A 19204-nucleotide genomic window follows, 5' to 3' on the forward strand; every position below is an offset into this window, starting at 1 on the left:
CCGGATCTCACCACAAGGATCATGACACCCTACATTTCCAAGGTAATGTTTACGGGTCTTCCTGACACCTTAGCTGGCCCGTGACGCCGCAGTTGGCCTGAACTGTTCGATTTGTTGTTCACAATGCGGTGATAGGCCAAGACAGAGCTATTGACTTCAAGGAACTGTATTTTTAAGTAATTCTTGCAAAATTCATAACTTTATTATTGTGTGTTGGATTTTTCTCATTTTGGTCTTGTTTTACACAGATATATATTGGCTATTTTTCTAAAACGGATGTCCTTTTGTAGTGTTTTCACTGTATTACCATGTGTTATGTACAAATACTTTATATATTGCTTCTGAGACAAGCCTGACTGCTTGTGCCAAGATACCAAAGGGATGAGCGGGGGTTATCTGAGCTGGGTATCTCCCTTACCCTACCTAGAGTGAGGATCCCTACTTGGACAGGGTGTAAACTGACTGCCACCGAGAAGCCCCATTTCCAACACACTGCCTGTGCAAGAGTGCTGAGCTTTACACTGTAGAGAGGTGGCTAATTCCTCTTCTTCATCTCATTCTTATGCAACACTAAGACAATTGGTCAAAGGAGTCTTTCCAGCATCATCTCATACACTGACTCTACAGACATGGCGCAAATCCTTGGCCTCTCATACACTGACTCTACAGATGTGTTGCCAAGCCTTGCCCTCTCATACACTTTATACTACAGCTATGCAGCGAAGCTTGGCCTCCATGCGGTCATCAAGCATCATTTCATGCACTGAGACTACATATGTATTGGGAAGCCTTGGCCTCCAAGGGGTCCATCCAGCATCTTCTCATGCATTAATACTACAGATGTGCTGCAAAGCCTTGCCCTCCCATACACTGACTCTACAGATGTGCCGCAAAACCTTGACCTCTAAAGGGTCCTGTAGGAAAGTACCATCTTGCCTGGCATGTTACCCCCATATTTCACTGTAGATATGTTGTTTCAGTCTATGTGTCACTGGGACCCTGCCAGGCAGGGTATGTGTTCCCTGTGTGATGCCTAACTATCTCACTGAGGCTCTGCTAACCAGAACCTCAGTGGTTATGCTCTCTCTACTTTCCATATTGGTCACTAACAGGCTAGTGACTAAATTTACCAATTCACATTGGCATACTGGTACACCCATATAATTCCCTAGTATATGGTACTGAGGTACCCAGGGTATTGGGGTTCCAGGAGCTCCCTATGGGCTGCAGCATTTCTTTTGCCACCCATAGGGAGCTCTGACAATTCTTACACAGGCCTGCCAGTGCAGCCTGAGCGAAATAACGTCCACGTTATTTCACAGCCATTTACCACTGCACTTAAGTAACTTATAATTCACCTATATGTCTAACCTTCACCTGGTGAAGGTTGGGTGCAAAGTTACTTAGTGTGTGGGCACCCTGGTACTAGCCAAGGTGCCCCCACATCGTTCAGGGCAAATTCCCTAGATTTTGTGAGTGCGGGGACACCATTACACGCGTGCCCTGTACATAGGTCACTACATATGTACAGCGTCACAATGGTAACTCCGGACGTGGCCATGTAACATGTCTAAGATCATGGAATTGTCATCCCAATGCCATTCTGGCATTGGGGGGACAATTCCATGATCCCCCGGGTCTCTAGCACAGAACCCGGGTACTGCCAAACTGCCTTTCTGGGGTCTCCACTGCAGCTGCTGCTGCTGCCAACCCCTCAGACATGTTTCTGCCCTCCTGGGGTCCAGGCAGCCTTGGCCCAGGAAGGCAGAACAAAGGATTTCCTCTGTGAGAGGGTGTAACACCCTCCCCCTTTGGAAATAGGTGTGAAGGCTGGGGAGGAGTAGCCTCCCCCAGCCTCTGGAAATGATTTGATGGGCACAGATGGTGCCCATCTCTGCATAAGCCAGTCTACACCGGTTTAGGGATCCCCCAGCCCTGCTCTGGTGCGAAACTGAACAAAGGAAAGGGGAGTGATCACTCCCCTGACCTGCACCTCCCATGGGAGGTGCCCAGAGCTCCTCCAGTGTGTCCCAGGCCTCTGCCATCTTGGAAACAGAGGTGTCTGTGGCACACTGGACTGGTCTGAGTGGCCAGTGCCAGCAGGTGACGTCAGAGGCTCCTTCTGATAGGCTCTTACCTCTCTTGGTAGCCAATCCTCCTTCCTAGGTAGCCAAACCTCCTTTTCTGGCTATTTAGGGTCTCAGCTTTGGGGAATTCTTCAAATAACGAATGCAAGAGCTCACCAGAGTTCCTCTGCATCTCCCTCTTCACCTTCTGCCAAAGGATCGACCGCTGACTGCTCAGGACGCCTGCAAAACCGCAACAAAGTAGCAAGACGACTACTAGCAACCTTGTATTGCTTCATCCTGCCCGCTTTCTCGACTGTTTCCAGGTGGTGCATGCTCTGGGTGTAGTCTGCCTCCTCTCTGCACCAGGAGCTCTGAAGAAATCTCCCGTGGGTCGATGGAATCTTCCCCCTGCAACTGCAGGCAAAAAAAGACTGCATCACCGGTCCTCTAGGTCCCCTCTCAGCACGACGAGCGTGGTCCCTGGAACTCAGCAACTCTGTCCAAGTGACTCCCACAGTCCAGTGACTCTTCAGTCCAAGTTTGGTGGAGGTAAGTCCTTGCCTCCCCACGCTAGACTGCATTGCTGGGTAGCGCGTGATTTGCAGCTGCTCCGGATCCTGTGCACTCTTCCAGGATTTCCTTCATGCACAGCCAAGCCTGGGTCCCCAACACTCCTTCCTGCAGTGCACAACCTTCTGAGTTGTCCTCCGGCGTTGTGGGACTCCCTTTTGTGACTTCGGGTGGACTCTAGTTCACTTTTCTTCTAAGTGCCTGTTCAGGTACTTCTGTGGGTGCTGCCTACTTCTGTGAGGGCTCCCTAGATTGCTGGGCGCCCCCTCTGTCTCCTCTTCCAAGTGGCGACATCCTGGTCCCACCTGGGCCACAGCTTCTTCACGACGTGGGACATCCATCCTCCAAAGGGGAAGTTCCTAGTCCTCTTCTTTCTTGCAGAACTCCAAGCTTCTTCCAACCGGTGGCAGCTTCCTTGCACCCTCAGCTGGCATTTCCTGGGCTCCTGCCCACTCTTGACACTGTCGTGACTATTGGACTTGGTCACCTTGTCTTACAGGTACACAGGTCCGGAAATCCACTGTTGTTGCATTGCTGGTGTGTGTTCTTCCTGCAGAATCCCCCTATCACGACTTCTGTGCTCTCTGGGGGTAGAAGGTGCACTTTACACCTACCTTTCAGGGTCTTGGGGTGGGCTATTTTTCTAACCTTCACTGTTTTCTTACAGCCCCAGCGACCCTCTACAAGCTCACATAGGTTTGGGGTCCATTCGTGGTTTGCATTCCACTTTTGGAGTATATGGTTTTTGTTGCCCCTATACCTATGTGCTCCTATTGCAATCTATTGTAACTTTACACTGCTTGCATTACTTTTCTTGCTATAACCTGCATAATTTTGGTTTGTGTACATATATCTTGTGTATATATCTTATCCTCATACTGAGGGTACTCACTGAGATACTTTTGGCATATTTATTTTTAGTACTTCTGTGTATTGTGTTTTCTTATGATATTGTGCATATGACACCAGTGGTATAGTAGGAGCTTTACATGTCTCCTAGTTCAGCCTAAGCTGCTTTGCCATAGCTACCTTCTATCAGCCTAAGCTGCTAGAAACACCTCTTCTACACTAATAAGGGATAACTGGACCTGGCACAAGGTGTAAGTACCTCTGGTACCCACTACAAGCCAGGCCAGCCTCCTACAGGTCCATACTGCATCATCTCATACACTGACTCTACAGAAGTGCTGCAAAGCCTTGACCTCCCCTACACATCAAAGCAGTCCATCCAACACCATCTTATGCACTGGTACTACAGATGTATAGCAGAGCCTTGCCCTCGCATACACGGAATCAACAGATGTGCCGCGAAGCCTTGGCGTATACGGGGTCCATCCAGCATCATCTCATACACTGCTACTACAGATGTGCCACAAAGTCTTGACCTCTAAGTGGTCCATCAAGCATCCTCTCATACAATGACTGTACAGATGTGCTGCAAATCCTTTACATCACATGCATTGACTCTACAGATCTGCCACAAAGCATTGTCCTCCAGGGGTCCATCCAGCATCCTCTCATACACTGACTCTACAGATGTGTTGTGAAGCCTTGGCCTCCAAGGGGTTCATCCAGCATCATTTAATGCACTTACTTCACAGACATGCTGCAAATTCTTGGCTTCCATGGGGTCCATCCAGCATCATCTCATACACTGACTCGACAGACATGCCGCAAAGCCTTGCTGTAGGAGCCTGGCCTGGTTTGAAGTGGGTACCTAAGGTACTTACACCTTATACCAAGTCCATTCATCCCTTATTAGTGAAATGTAGTCAGTGTCTAAAAGCCAGGCTCTCTAGGGGTAGTGTGGATGAGCAGGCAAGGCCTAACTAGGAGACATGCAAAGCTCATTCAATACAACTGTAGTCACACAGTACTCACACATATGAAAGACAATACTGTGTTACAAAAATAAAGGTACTTTATTTCGGTGACACAAATGCCAAAAATGTCATAGAGATTAGACTCCCTTAGGAGGTAATACATACATTATATACACTTGTATGCAGAAATAGCTGTAACAACAGTTAGAAAACAGTTCAAATTCTGAAAATCACAATAGTTAGAAATGGGCCTAGGGGGGACACAAACCATATACTTAGACAGTGGAATGCAAAAGTTAGTTTTCCACCTAGGCAAGTGTAGTGTGTAGAGGGGCCCTGGGAGTAATAGAAAACACCAAAGGTAAGTAATACCATCAACCCCAGAACACAGGGAAGCAGGAGTAAATCACAGTAACTTTCACACAAGAACACAAGGAAAAAGATTATGCATGAACCAGAAGAGACTGCAAGACACCAACAATTAATTCCTGGACCTGAAGACCTTTGGAAGAAGGGGACCAAGTCCAAGAAGCACTGAAGAGTCAAGGGAGAACAGGAGCCCCTGCTAACCCGGATGAAGGTGCAAAAGAGGAAACACTGGTGAAGAACAACAGTCAGTATTGCACCCAAGAAGATGGATGCGGGTTCCGGGTTGGTGCCACGCCGGATGGATGATTGCAGTCTGGTTTGCATCGCTGGATTCCGCCAACAAGCCTTGGCACATGCAAAGCTTGCGGTTAGCGGTAAATGGAACTGCCCGGGACCAGGAGGGACCTGGTGGACTCTACCATGAGGGGGAGTCAGAGGGGGCTCTTAGCAACTCGGAGAGCCCTAAGAAGACCAGGCAGCGTGCACAGGAGTCCCACAGCACTGGGACAAAGAAGGTGCAAAGGGAGTCCCACGCAGCACTACACAAAGGGATTCTACGCCGCAGGAGAACCACGGAGGAAGCTGTGCATCGCAGGATAGAGTGCTGGGGGCTGGCGCTGCACTTCATGGAAGGTTACAAACAAGCCTTGGCAACTGCAAAACACCCGGTGCAAGGGGGTACTGTCTTGCGTGGGGAGGCAAGCACTTATCTCCACCAAAGTTGGACAGTCACGACCGTCAGGGCCACTTCAGTCCACCACCGATGCTGGATCCACGCACTTCGTCAGGAGAGGTGACCCAAGCCACTGGTCGTCGCTGCAGAGGGGTGCCTGCTGAAGCAGAGAAGTGACTCCTTCAATTCAAGGGAGATTCCTTCGTTCTTCTGGTGCAGGCTGAAGACAGGCAGTACCTGGAGGAAGCACAACCTGGAAACAGTTGCAGTTGCTGGCAGGAGCTGAACATACAATGTTGCAGAAATCGTCTATGCTTCTTTGTTGCAGTTTGCAGAGTTCCTGGAGGGTCCAGATGCAGTTTCTTCTGCAAGAAGGTGAAGTAAAGGATTCAGAGGATTCCTTTTGGAGTCTTGCAATCCGAATCTGAAGAACCACCCAAGAGGTGGACCCAATAGCCCTGAAAGGAGGATTGGTCAGCTACACAGGTAAACACCTATCAAGGGAGGGCTCTGACGTCACCTACTGGCACTGGCCACCCAGATGCTCCAAGAGTGCCCTGCCAACTTGGAATCCAAGATGGCAAAACCTGTGTAGACTGAATTATGCAAGGAGGGCACCATCTGTGCCCTTCAAAGCATTTCCAGAGGCTTTGGGAGGCTACCCCTTCCATGCCTGTAACACCTATTTCCAAAGGGAGAGGGTGTAACACCCCTCTCCCTAAGGAAATGCTTTGTTCTGCCTTCCTGGGCTTGAGGCTGCTTGAGCAACAGGAGGGCAGAAACCTGTCTGTGAGCTTGCAGTAGCTGGGGCTGCCTGGAAAATCTCAGAAGGCTATAATGGCAGTACTGGGGGTCCTCAAAGGAGCGTCCAGAGTGCTTGGAATCATACAACTAATGCTTGCAAAAGCCTTGGGGTATGATTCTATCATGTTTGATACCAAACATGGCCATATTTGGAGTTACCATTGTGAAGCTGGACCTAGGTGGTGACTTATGTCCAGTGCACGCGTAAAATGGTGTCCCTGCACTCACGAAGTCTGGGAAAATGGTCCTAGAACCCCAGGAAGTAACTTGATCTGGGTACAGCATCTGTTGGTAGAATTTACCACAACCATCGCGTTAGAGTGGATAACGTCTTTAGGCACTTTACGTACCACCACCTCCAATGGAGGAGAATTAGTTGGGACAATTTTCCATTTGTTACACTTTGTTCATCTCTTGTCATTTCGCCAAATGTAGTGATTTATCTGTACATTCTCACATATTGTATAATTGGTTGTGTAAATGTCACCCGTGATACTATGTTCCGGTGTAATTGGAACAATTTGTTCCTTTGTTTGATCCCCTTCGTCCTGCATGAATATATATGAATAAATATAACAAAGACATTTTTTTACGAAGAGAGTATTCATCACTTCTCTTGTCAGAAAATTGAGTAATCTTTCCCGGCCTTTTGACCAACTTTGTACCATTACTCAAAGTGAAATGTAAGCAAAGGGCTGATAAAGAGTGCAGCGTGAACAACTATGCCTTCTCAGAGTGAAGCAGGTGAATAAAATATATAAATCAATCAGGTAAAAGCTGGCTGAGCTAAAAAATATGAAGTGAATAAAAATATGACTACGTGTTAAAGATACAGACTACGCGCCTAATGCTAAAATAAGGGTGTCGGGCCCAGGCACTAAAGAGGACCCACAACAAGATGGAGGAGAGATACAGGGAAGTACCATAGAAAATAATCAGTGAGGTACAGAGGTAGGGATGAAGTAGAGAGAGTTGAGTAAGAGAGAGAGGATTAACAGTGATAGATTTAGATGTAGATACAGAGACTGAAAGAGAGAAAGGCAAGAGCATGAGAGAGATGTAGAGAAAGATGAAGCAGTGTGAGTTATAATGGGTGAGAGGTGAGGTGGAGAAAGCTGAGGTGAAGAGATCTGAGCTAGAGAGATGATGGAAGTGCACAGAGAAGAAGAAATAGGTTAAGAGGGACGGTGAGGTGAAGTAAGGATAGAGTGATGAAGCAGAAAGATTATTTTTTAGTTTCATTGACACCAGCTGCCTGAGAATGTGAGGGATAAGGTTGGGTAGACCAAGCATTCACACTAAGGAGCAGATGTATTCATTTGTAGTGCAACGCAGTGCAGCAATTAGATGCTGCACTGTGATGCGCAAGGGCCAGAAAGCAGCGCAGAGCCATGATTACTGAATATGTCCCACTGCTGCTCATTACGTCTGCACTGGCATGCAAACAATCAGCCTAGTGCCAAACAAACCCTTTACACCATAGGGCAGGGATGTGTGTGCTGTCTAGCATAGTATTTGCACTGGAAACACCCCCTTCCAGTGCAAAATCCTATGCAGAGAGTAATTCTTAAACATTTCACAGGTTGTGTTTGTGCTGTAAAGTGGAATGTTTGAAGAAGTGACAGCATTTCTCCTTGTTATCACCTTGGTTGTCTACTTTTTAAAAATGTCTGTGGGTGGTAGATTTCTATCTGTGGCAGCTGAGCACAGCCCCAAATCCCACAGTTGACCCTATTGCTGATCTATCCATGTAGCACTTTAAGGCCTTTTTTGTCAAGGTCTCTTGGCCTACCTACACAAGTGAGGTGCCATTGGTATTGGGAGATTTGGGGGAATACTGTGTGGAAGGAAAGTTGTGGGTTCCCACAGATTCCAGAAGTTTTTCTCACAGAAATCTGAGGAAAATGTGTGTTTTTAATCATTGCGGTTTGCAGGACATTGTGTGTAAGAAAGTGGTGTGAGGTGCATGTGAAGCACACCACCCTGGACTCCCCCAGGTTTCTAGTTTTCAGAACTGTCTGGGTCTGGTAGGTTTTTTCAGGTGGCAGTCTACCCAAGCCCAAAGGTGCAGCCGTTAACTATTGCAAGTGGGACGATATTGGCCAAGCGTCCTGGCCCATATGTAAAAATAACACCCAAAAGAATCAAATGTCCTCTTGCCATTGGGATGAGAGGCTTTAGTCCGTAGGGGAAGCAAAAAGACTGTTTCCCCCTTCCGTTAGGGTGGGTGCATGACCATGCCCATGGTGGTGGGCAGACCCCACCCCTCTCTATTTGTTTTTTCATTTACTGGTTTGTTGGGATATCTGCCCCTCTAGGGGGAGATCAGAGTTAATTTCCCCCATCTGCACACCCGGGGATCAGAAAGACCGTGTCCCAGTTGATTTGGGTTTGGGACATGGCCGTGCCCATGGTGGGCTGCCCTCACCCCTGTTTTTATAAAAAAAAGAAAAACAATAGTATTTTGGTGTCTATAGCCCCAGTCAGCCCCACAGGGGGTCAGAAAGACTGTGTCCCAATTGCTTTGGGTTGAGGGCACGACCATGTCCATTGTGGGCAGGTCCCACTCCTCTTTAAAAAAAGAATAATTCCCTGGTACCTAGTGGACTTTCTGCCCCCTGGTGGGACAGAGCAGGGGCTACAACCCCCATCTGCCCCCTGGGGGAGGGCTGAAAGAAAGCATTAAAAAATATAGTAGGTGGATTAGGTCCACCTTTTTGGACGAATGGTAGAGTGGAGGCTTTGCCATCGCGGAAAGGCTCCAGAGGGCCTTCAGGTGGTGTCTCATGATTGCTGTGTGCTTCTGAAGCGGGTGCTGTCAGTTCTGTTCTTCCCCATCAGAGAGGCATTGGTGAACCTCTGCAGAGAACTGAGCATCCCAGGCAAGTTAGCCAAACACTCCAGGTGAGTCCAATGCATGGGGATTAAGACCCAGTGTGCCCCTGGGCCTCATTTCAGACACTGTCTCATGGGGGAGGCACAAGCAGTTTCACCCCCCAACACATCCTCAGAGTTTACGTTGAGGCACTGGCTTGAGACTCATGCACCCCTCCAGGGGACCCATCCCTCACAATAGTGCCGAAGCCATCTCCACTTGACTCTTGTGGGACAAGTCGCAGGGACAGTCCCTTGGGCAGTCAAAAAAGGCATAGTCCACTAGGGCCCCAGTCCACACTTGGCCACAGCACCTAGAAGAGGCAGCAATCGAGAATGTAGTGGATGACATCTGCATTTCATCCGCAGCCGCCACATCAGCTGGCATGCATTAGCAGTGGAATATAAAGATATCTCCTTGCTTTGTGGGAGGATCAGCCACAACCGACAAACAGCCCAAGCCTAGCAACTTTCCCCCTAGTCCTCATTATTTACACGCCATCTCCGCAATTGGCTCACATCCCTTTTTGAGGGGCCAGGAGGGCTGCCTCGCCTGTGTCCCAGTGCCCTCAGTGATGACCTACAGTGGTTGACAGTCGCGCACCACCAGGCCCTGCCACAAGAGGTGAGGCCCCACGCGCAGCAGGTCGAGAAAGTACCTCCATGTCAGAAGAGGCCCTGATATTTGGGCAGCTCGCGCCCCTGCTCGTGAGAGCAGGAGGTAAGGGGACAGGCTCTCCTGCATTCCTACGGGTCTGGTGTGCCATTCCTCTTTTTTCTACCAGCGACACAGAAGCTCCTCAGTGCCCTTTGGAGTGAGCTGCATTAGGCAGGGCACAGTGGTCTCACGCAGTCCCTGTCTAATTGCCTTGAAGGGCATCTGCCGCATCACAGCAACACCAGGGCCCCCCTTTGAGTCAGTTGTCAGGGCCTGGGTCATTTAATGCCCTGTGGTTGGTGGAGGATTATAGCCCCCAACCGGGAGTTCTGTTACGGCAATGCCGCCATTTTGCTGCACTTAGCCACACCCAGCCAGCAGGTGACGTTTGTTGCTAGCTGTATGGTTTATGGCCATAAACGGATTTGTCACTGGACATTGAGACTCTTGGGGGTTCATTCTGACTCCCGCCGGCCGCGGTATTCGCAGGGCCGGCGGGAGCCGCCAGAATACCGCTGCGCGGTCACAAGACTGCCGCGGGTATTCTGGGTTTCCCGCTGGGCTGGCGGGCGACCGCCAGAAGGCCGCCCGCCAGCCCAGCGGGAAACACCCTTCCACAAGGATGCCGGCTCTGAATGGAGCCGGCGGAGTGGAAGGGGTGCGATGGGTGCAGTTGCACCCGTTGCGATTTTGCGACTGAAAATCATGGTGGGGCCCTGTTACGGGGGCCCCTGCAGTGCCCATGCCATTGGCATGGGCACTGCAGGGGCCCCCAGGGACCCCACGACACCCCATACCGCCATCCTGTTCCAGGATGGCGGTATGGGGGTCAGAATCCCCATGGCGGCGCAGCAAGCTGCGCCGCCATGGAGGATTCCCCAGGGCAGCGGAAAACCGGCAGTACACCGCCGGTTTTCCGTTTCTGACCGCGGCGGTCAGAATGCCCTTGGGAGCACCGCCAGCCTGTTGGCGGTGCTCCCGCGGTCCCCGGTCGGAATGACCGCCTTGGTGTCCTAAAAGCTATGGCGATTACTTGGGTGGGTCTTTTTGTTGCTTAAATGGAGTTATTTTTACGGAGAGAGATTTGTAGATTGTTTATAACCGGAAACACAGTAGCAGGTACTCTTACCCAAAGAGATGCCAAGTGTGTAACTGCCACCACTTTCAAACTGACTATCTTTATTTACGAATTACAACTCCTCCTGTTGGTTCTTAAACACAATAAGCCGTAAACATGTTTGACTTTGTATTTCTGCTCAGGAGGGAGACAGCACCTTATGTTTATTTTTAAAGTCCCTCTTAGGTCTCACCTGAGACACTGCATGCACGGTGGCTTGCTAGATATTTTCATAACTGAAAAGGGTTTGGAGCCCGCCCGTTTCTAGCCATTCCTTGGCTAGGTGTCACTCTCATTTGCTGGCTTCTGATTGGTCAGCGCATGCTTGTTTCACTTTTTCTTTCTTCGTTTTTCTCTTCCGTGGAGCATGGACCAGGAACTGATTGCTTCTTTTTTATTAGGATCCTTCTGCTGCTATTATTTATTTTTATTCTTCCCTGTTGTTATTGCTTCTTATTTTAACAATGACTATTTTTTAATGTCTACCCTGAGCGCGTGAAAAGCTAGGTTTGTCGATGTCAAATTGTTTTACTAATGTATCGCAGATCTCAAAGAATGCACTTTTCATGGTAATTATGCATGTCACAAGTTCGCAAACAATGCAAGAGGGTCGGTGTGTATTGGGAAAAATTGTGACAGCATGATAGTACTTTAGATTTGGCTATAAGTGTGTACTAAAAACATATAACAGGACATCAGACAACAAATGTAAATTACGCAATGTAGTAGAAGAAAGGTTTAATGTGCTCTATCATACCATGTAATATAATAAACTTTTGTTACATTTGTGACGTAACATAGTGCCCTACGATAAAGGTTAAATGAAAAGTTAAACTGATAACATAATACACTGAACCTCAAACACATAGCACAACAATAATGTAGCCTCCTGTCTCTCCACACTTCTTGCGCTGTACTTGCCAAAGCAATATTGTGGTTCGTAACTTTTTAAGTCTCCAGGCTGACTGTCTCAATTTTCTCTTTCAGTTGGCTCAGAGTTCAACTGTTTTACACACACACTGGCTTCTTGATCATTTCCAGAAGTCTCAGTATTTCAACTCTCACCAAATGTCTCAACACTTCAGATGATAAGATAATGTTAATGTTTCACAGCTGTCCATTTTTTTTTACAACAGCTCTTGATCCAAAGTCACTGCAGGAACATTATTCCAACTCTACAAAAGCGTACAGTGTCAGCAAGATTTACTCCTAGAACTCAAATCTGTCAAAGTACGTATTGTGAAGTCACATCTAAGCATTCACGACTGAGTTTTATACCTGTTGCTAAAAAGTGGCTGCCACAAAGTCTTGCAAGTGGTTGATCCTCCTAAGAAATATCCAGTTTCTCACAAGATTTCCTCCCCGTTGCCAGTGGTCTACCACACAAGTCCATACATCACTGCATGTGCCCAATGACAGCAATCAACCTGGCCCTCTTCATGTGTTGAGGTGTTTCCTTGTTTTAATTTAATGACAAAACATAAAGTATGTCCATCTATTCCTGAATAAAGTGATTGTGTTTCTTTTCAGCTGCAGGACCCTACAGCCTTTTTTCTAAACACCGTGTGTGCAGTTATATGATGGAGGTTCAACCAAGAAAATCTTCCTGGCTGCCAAACTCCGCAGGTCTTTCATCTGGTATGTTCAAATGTCAAATCAGTATACCACTGAGAATAACTTTTAATATCAAGGGAAAGAGAGTAATATGTTGGTCTTTCACACTTCCTCCTAAGTGTACACAGCAAGTTGTGATGTTCCAGAAAACACATTAATTTGTATGGCTACAATTATGCCTCTATTGATTTATCTCATTAGGTCCAGGAATTATCCTTACACAGACCCTCACCCACTGAGGAGGTATGCTTCATCATCGGGTCATGATCGAAGTGGTAGGAAGGAATCAATCTTCTTGCCTCTTCATAATTATGTTGCTCTAGCTGCAGAGGCATAATCTACGTATCCAATTGACTTGGTGTTAGGCTGTAAGACAATTAACAATAAATTAGTAAAAGAAAAATCCAGCAGGAGTCATGGTCAAAAGTCAATGTAAGGTGTTCAACTATTAACTAGATCCTAATTTAGAGTCATTAAGAGATGGGCGGTAGCAGAACATCCAAAGTAATCAGCATACATCTTGTTCCACCCACCTATCAGTTTCCCTTCCTGATTTATAGTTCAACTCTGTTTATTATTTTGTTGTCAGCAGCTTGACACAGAGACCCACATACAACCAGCGGCCGGTGGAGATTGCCAGATCTTACTGAACATGACAAAGAACTGCACCCCGGCAAAGTTGATTGTAGAAACGTATAAATAACGGAGCTCCAGTAGTAAATATCTACTATGATACATGCGCTCCCAGTGATGAGAGAGCTCTACCTGGACGGTTCTTTCATTTCACTGGTGGATATACACGTGCGCACTCCATGCAGACCTTTAGACGTCTTCCTTTATTATAAACTATGTGGTGTCTACAGGCAGATGCATCAGACCCTCCCCCAGGCACCTTGTAGCACTGAGGTGCTTGATTTACTTCTCGCATCTTCCTCCTGAGGATTACACTCCTTTACAGTACTATGCTGGCCATGGCCCCGATGACCGTGCCCAAGGCTTGGGAACGGTATCGGGGTGAGCTTTGTGAGGCCATTACTGACAAGCAGTGGCAATACTGTTGCTCCCATATATGCAAATACTTGTTTCTAACTACCGCCTCTGCCTCATCCACCTTAAGTATTTGCATTGCTTCTACCGCACGCTCCTTGAGCTGCAACGCATAGGTTTTCAGAACAATCACACTGTGCACATTGTGGGGAGGAAGGGTCTGAGTTCCTTCATCTGGCGTGCAACTCCCTGGAATAGTGGGATACTAGGATATTATTATTGACATTACGACACACGCAATACTCCAAAAGCCAATATTGGCCCTGTTGTGGTACATGAAGGATATTGCTGCCACTGTTTGTAGACTTACTGCTTTTGGCTCAGCCATGGATTGCGATATGTGGGGCCGTGCAGCAGTGCCCACTATTCATGTTTGCCTAGCTGATGCTGCATTCTGCCAGGAGCGTAAAGAATACTTGTTAGAAATGGGGTTGGCAGTCAGGTTATCCCCTGTCCAAGCAAGGACCCTCACTCTAGTCAGGGTAAAGGAGAATCTCCCTCAGTTCACACCCGCTCACCCCCTTGGTAGCTTGGCATGAGCAGGCAGGCTTAACTTCAGAAGCAATGTGTAAAGTATTTGCACCAACACACACAGTAACCTAATGAAAACACTACAAAATGACACAACACAGGTTTAGAAAAATATATAATATGTATCTAAACAAAACAAGACTAAAACGATAAAAATCCGACATACACAAGTCAAGTTATGAATTTTATAAATAATGAGTGTTAATCCTTAGAAAACAGTGAGAATGCTGTTATTGCACAAAAGTACTTGGATAGCATCAAAATAAAGCTGCATGGGCGAGCGATGCATCGATTTCTCACTCGCAAGCGAGACCCTGCGTCATTCCTCCGGTCCAGTCAGCGTGCGTCATTTCTTCTCTCCTGCAAGAGAGCGATGCTTCGATCCCGGACGGGCACCCCGGGTTCGGACAGACTTTGCATTGATCTTCCGCGCTCAGCGATGTTGCGTTGAAATTCCGTCGCACGGTGTCAAGAAACTGCGATGCGTGGGGGCTTTTGTCATTAACAGCCGCCGCTGCGGGTGTTGCGCATAGTTTCTCCCGCCACGTTGTGTCGATCTCCCAGCCGTGATGCAGGAGGAGCATCAATTTTAGTCTTTGTTGTACCTGAGACTTCAACAACAGGAGGCAAGCTCAGTTCAAGCCCTTGGAGAATCTTCACCAGTGGGAAGTCACACAAATGTCAGTCTTTGTCCTCTTTCAGGCAGAAGCAGCTACTGCAAGACAATCAAGCAAAGCACAGTCTCGGGCAAAAGGGTGATACTCCTCCTCCAGCTTCTCCAGCTTTTCTCCCGGGCAGAGGTTCCTCTTGGTTTCAGAAGTAATCTGATGTTCGGGGGGTTTTGAGTGCTCTTCTAATACCCTTTTCTGCCTTTGATGTAGGCCTACTTCGAAGAGAAGTGTTGTTTTCAAGATCCTGCCTTGCCCAGGCCAGGCCCCTTGACACACACTAGGGGGTGGGAGACTGTATTGTATGAGGGCAGGCACAGCCCTTTCAGGTGTAAGTGACCACTCCTCCCTTCCCCTCAGCCCAGATGGCCTAACAGGATTTGCAGGCTACACCACATCTCCCTTTGTGTCCTTAGAGGAGAAGTACAAACAGCCCACACTGCCAAACTCACCCAGACAGGTAATCTACAAACAGGCAGAGTCACAGAATAGTTTAAGCAAGAAAATGCCTGCTTTTTAAAAGTGGCATCTTCAAACACACAATCCAAAAAACAACTTCACTAAAAGATGTATTCTTAAATTGTGAGTTCACGTACCCTAAACTCCACATTTCTTTCTGCTCCCAAAGGGAAACTGCGCTTTAATCACATTTAAAGGCAGCCCCCATGTTAACCTATGAGAGAGGTAGGCCTTGCAACAGTGTGAACCAAATTTGGCAGTATTTCACTGTCAGGACATGTAAAACACATAAGTACATGTCCCACCTTTAACATACACTGCACGTAGGAGGCTGGCCTGCTTTGTAGTGGGTACCAAAGGTACTTACATCTTATACCAGGTCCAGTTATCCCTTATTAGTGAAATGTAGTCAGTGTCTTGGAGCCAAGCTCTCTACGGGTAGTGTGGGCGAGCAGCCAAGGCCTAACTAGGAGTCATGCAAAGCTCATGCAATACCACTGTAGTCACGCAGTATGCACACACATGAAAGACAATACTCAGTGTTACAAAAATAAAGATACTTTATTTTGGTGACACAAATGCCAAAAATACCTTATAGACTATACTCCCTTAGGAGGTAAGTATTATAAACAGTATATACACTAGAATGCAGTGATAGCTGTAAAAACAGTTAGAAAACAGTGCAAATAGTGAAAATCACAATAGATAGCAATGGGCCTAGGGGGAACACAAACCATATACTAAAATAGTAGAATGCGAAAGTTGATTTCCCACCTAGGAATGTGTAGTGTGTAAAGGGGGGCTGGGAGTGTAACAAAACAGCAAAGGTCAGTAATAGAATCCACCCCAGAGCTCAGGAAAGCAGGAGTAAATCACAGTAAGTTTCCTAGAACACACAAGAACACGAGAAAGAAGATTATGCAAGAACCAGAAGAGACTGAAAGACACCAACAATGGATTCCTGGACCTGAAGACCTGTGGAAGAAGGGGACCAAGTCCAAGAAGCACCGAAGAGTCCGGGGAGAACAGGAGCCCCTGCTAACCCAGATGAAGTTGCAAAAGAGGAACCACCAGTGAAGAAGAACAGTCAGTACTGCACCCAAGAAGACGGATGCGGTTTCCTGGTTGGTGCATGTGATGTCCCACGCCGGATGGATGATAACAGTCTGGTTTTCGTCGCTGGATTCCAACCAGCCTTGGCACACGCAAAGCATGTGGTTGGTGGAAAATGGTGCTACTCGGGATCAGTAGGGACCTGGTGGACTCTACCCAGGAGGGGGAGTCAGAGGGGGCTTTCAGCAACTCTGAGAGCCCTCAGAAGACCAGGCAGTACCCACAGGAGTCCCACAGCACAGTGACATAAAGGTGCAAAAGGAGGCCAACGCAGCACTACAGAAAGGGATCCCAGGCCACCAGAGAAACACTCAGGAAGCTGTGCGTCGCAGGATAGAGTGCTGGGGCCGGAGCAGTGCTGTGCACGAAGAACTTTGTGGAAGCTCGCACACAAGCCTTGGCAACTGCAAAACATGCAGTGCACGGGGGAACTGTCTTGCTTGGGGAGGCAAGCTCTTACCTCCACCAAGGTTGGACAGCTGGACCTTAGGACTGTCGGGACCACTTCAGTCCACCACCTGTGTTGCTGGATCCATGCACTTTGTCAGGACAGGTGACCCACGCCACTAGTCGTTGCTGCAAGAGGTGCCTTTGCTTCTTTGTTGCAGTTTGTAGAGTTCCTGGAAGGTCCAGATGCAGTTTTGTCGCTAGAAGGTGAAATAAGGGATGCAGAGAATTCCTGCTGTAGTCTTGCAATCTGAATCTTAGGTAACATCCAGGAGGGAGACCCTAAATAACCCTAAAAGGGGGATTGGTCAGCTACACAGGTAAGCACTATCAGGGGAGGGCTCTGACGTCACCTGCTGGCACTGGCCGCTCAGATGCTCCCAGAGTGTCCCAATGCCTTGGAATCCAAAATGGCAAAACCCAAGGACACTTTGGAGGAGCTCTGGGCACCACCCCTGGGTGGTGATGGACAGTTCTGCGCCAGAGCAGGGACATGGGGTCCCTAAACCGGTGTAGACTGGATTATGCAAGGAGGGCACCATCTGTGCCCTTCAAAGGATTTCCAGGGGCTCTGGGAGGCTGTGAGAAGATAGCCTCTTTCTAGCATTGTTATTCCCACTTTTGGCCTGTTTGTGAGTATATGTCAGGGTGTTTTTACTATCTCACTGGGACCCTGCTAGCCAGGACCCTAGTGCTCATAGTTTGTGGCCTGTATGTGTATACCTGTGTAGTGCCTAACTGTGTCACTGACGCTCTGCTAATCAGAACCTCAATGCTTATGCTCTCTCTGCCTTTAAAATTGTCACTATAGGCTAGTGACCATTTTCACCAATTCTAATTGGCACACTGGAACAGCCTTATAATTATCTAGTATATGGTACCTAGGTTCCCAGGGTATTGGTATTCCAGGAGATCCCTATGGGCTGCAGCATTTCTTTTGCCACCCATAGGGAGCTCAGACAAATGTTACACAGGACTGCCACTGCAGCCTGAGTGAAATAACACACACATTATTTCACAGCCATTTTACACTGCACTTAAGTAACCTATAAGTCACCTATATGTCTAACCCTCACTTGGTGAGGGTTAGGTGCAAAGCTACTAAGTGTGAAGGCACCCTGGCACTAGCCAAGGTGGCCCCACATAGTTCAGGGCAATTTCCCCGGACTTTGTGAGTGCGGGGACACCATTACACATGTGCACTACATATAGATCAATACCTATATGTAGCATCACAATGGTAACTCCGAATATGGTCATGTAACATGTGTAAGATCATGGAATTGTCCCCTCATGCCAAATCTGGTATTGGGGTGCCAATCCCATGCATCCCCGTGGTTCCACTATGGACCCCGGGTACTGCCAAACCAGCTCTCTGGGGTTTTCTCTGCAGCTACCGCTGCTACCAACCCACAGACAGGGTTCTGCCCTCCTGGGGTTTGGGCAGCCCAGTCCCAGAAAGGCAGAACAAAGAATTTCCTCTGAGGGAGGGTATTAGACCCACTCCCTTTGGAAATAGGTGTTAAGGGCTGGGAGGAGTAGCCTCCTCCAGCCGCTGGAAATGCTTTGAAGGGCACAGATGGTGCCCTCCTTGCATAAGCCAGTCTACACCGGTTTAGGGAACCCCCAGTCCCTGCTCTGGCGCAAAACTGGACAAAGGAAAGGGGAGTGACCACTCCCCTGTCCATCACCACCCCAGGGGTGGTGCCCAGAGCTCCTCCAGTGTGTCCCAGACCTCTGCCATCTTGGATGCAGAGGTGTGAGGGCACAATGGAGGCCTCTGAGCGGCCAGTGCCAGCAGGTGACATCAGAGACCCCTCCTGATAGGTGCTTACCTCACTAGGTGGCCAAACCTCCTCTGGGGGCTATTTAGGGTCTCTCCTGTGGGCTTTTCCTCAGATAACGACTTGCAAGAATTCGCCAGCGTTCCTCTGCATCTCCCTCTTTGACTTCTGCCAAGGATCGACCACTGACTGCTCCAGGAAGCCTGCAAAACTGCAACAAAGTAGCAAGAAGTCTACCAGTGAAATTGTAGTGCCTAATCCTGCTGGCTTTCTTGACTGTTTCCTGGTGGTGCATGCTCTGGGGGCTGTCTGCCTTCCACCTGCACTGGAAGCCACGAAGAAATCTCCTGTGGGTCGACGGAATCTTCCCCCTTCTGCAGCAGGCACCAAACTTCAACGTCACCAGTACTCTGGGACCCCTCTCATCCTGACGAGCGTGGCCCCTGGAACACAGGTGGTGGACCCAAGTGACCCAGACTGTCCAGTGGTCCAACTGTCCAAATTTGGAGGAGGTAAGTCCTTGCCTCCCCTCTCCATGACAGTAATCCTGTGTACCGCGTGAACTGCAGCTGCTAGGGCTTCTG

General features: G+C 48.3%; 1 protein-coding gene and 1 pseudogene across 3 annotated transcripts in view; one reads left to right on the forward strand and one right to left on the reverse strand.

Moving 5' to 3' along the window:
* LOC138287346 (zinc finger protein 91-like) overlaps positions 1-19204 on the reverse strand; it is a 361147-nt pseudogene that overhangs the window by 106581 nt on the left and 235362 nt on the right.
* LOC138287343 (oocyte zinc finger protein XlCOF6-like) overlaps positions 1-19204 on the forward strand; it is a 50288-nt gene that overhangs the window by 8138 nt on the left and 22946 nt on the right. For 2 of the 3 annotated variants that reach the window (XM_069227701.1, XM_069227703.1), the window contains exon 2: positions 12488-12595. The gene's annotated coding sequence lies outside the window, so the exon portion shown is untranslated. Of the gene's footprint in view, positions 1-12093; positions 12188-12487; positions 12596-19204 lie in introns of all 3 variants that reach the window. The other variant, XM_069227702.1, reaches the window with a different exon arrangement.

The sequence above is a fragment of the Pleurodeles waltl genome, chromosome 4_1 (assembly GCF_031143425.1).
Source record: "Pleurodeles waltl isolate 20211129_DDA chromosome 4_1, aPleWal1.hap1.20221129, whole genome shotgun sequence".
NCBI classification, from domain to species: domain Eukaryota; kingdom Metazoa; phylum Chordata; class Amphibia; order Caudata; family Salamandridae; genus Pleurodeles; species Pleurodeles waltl.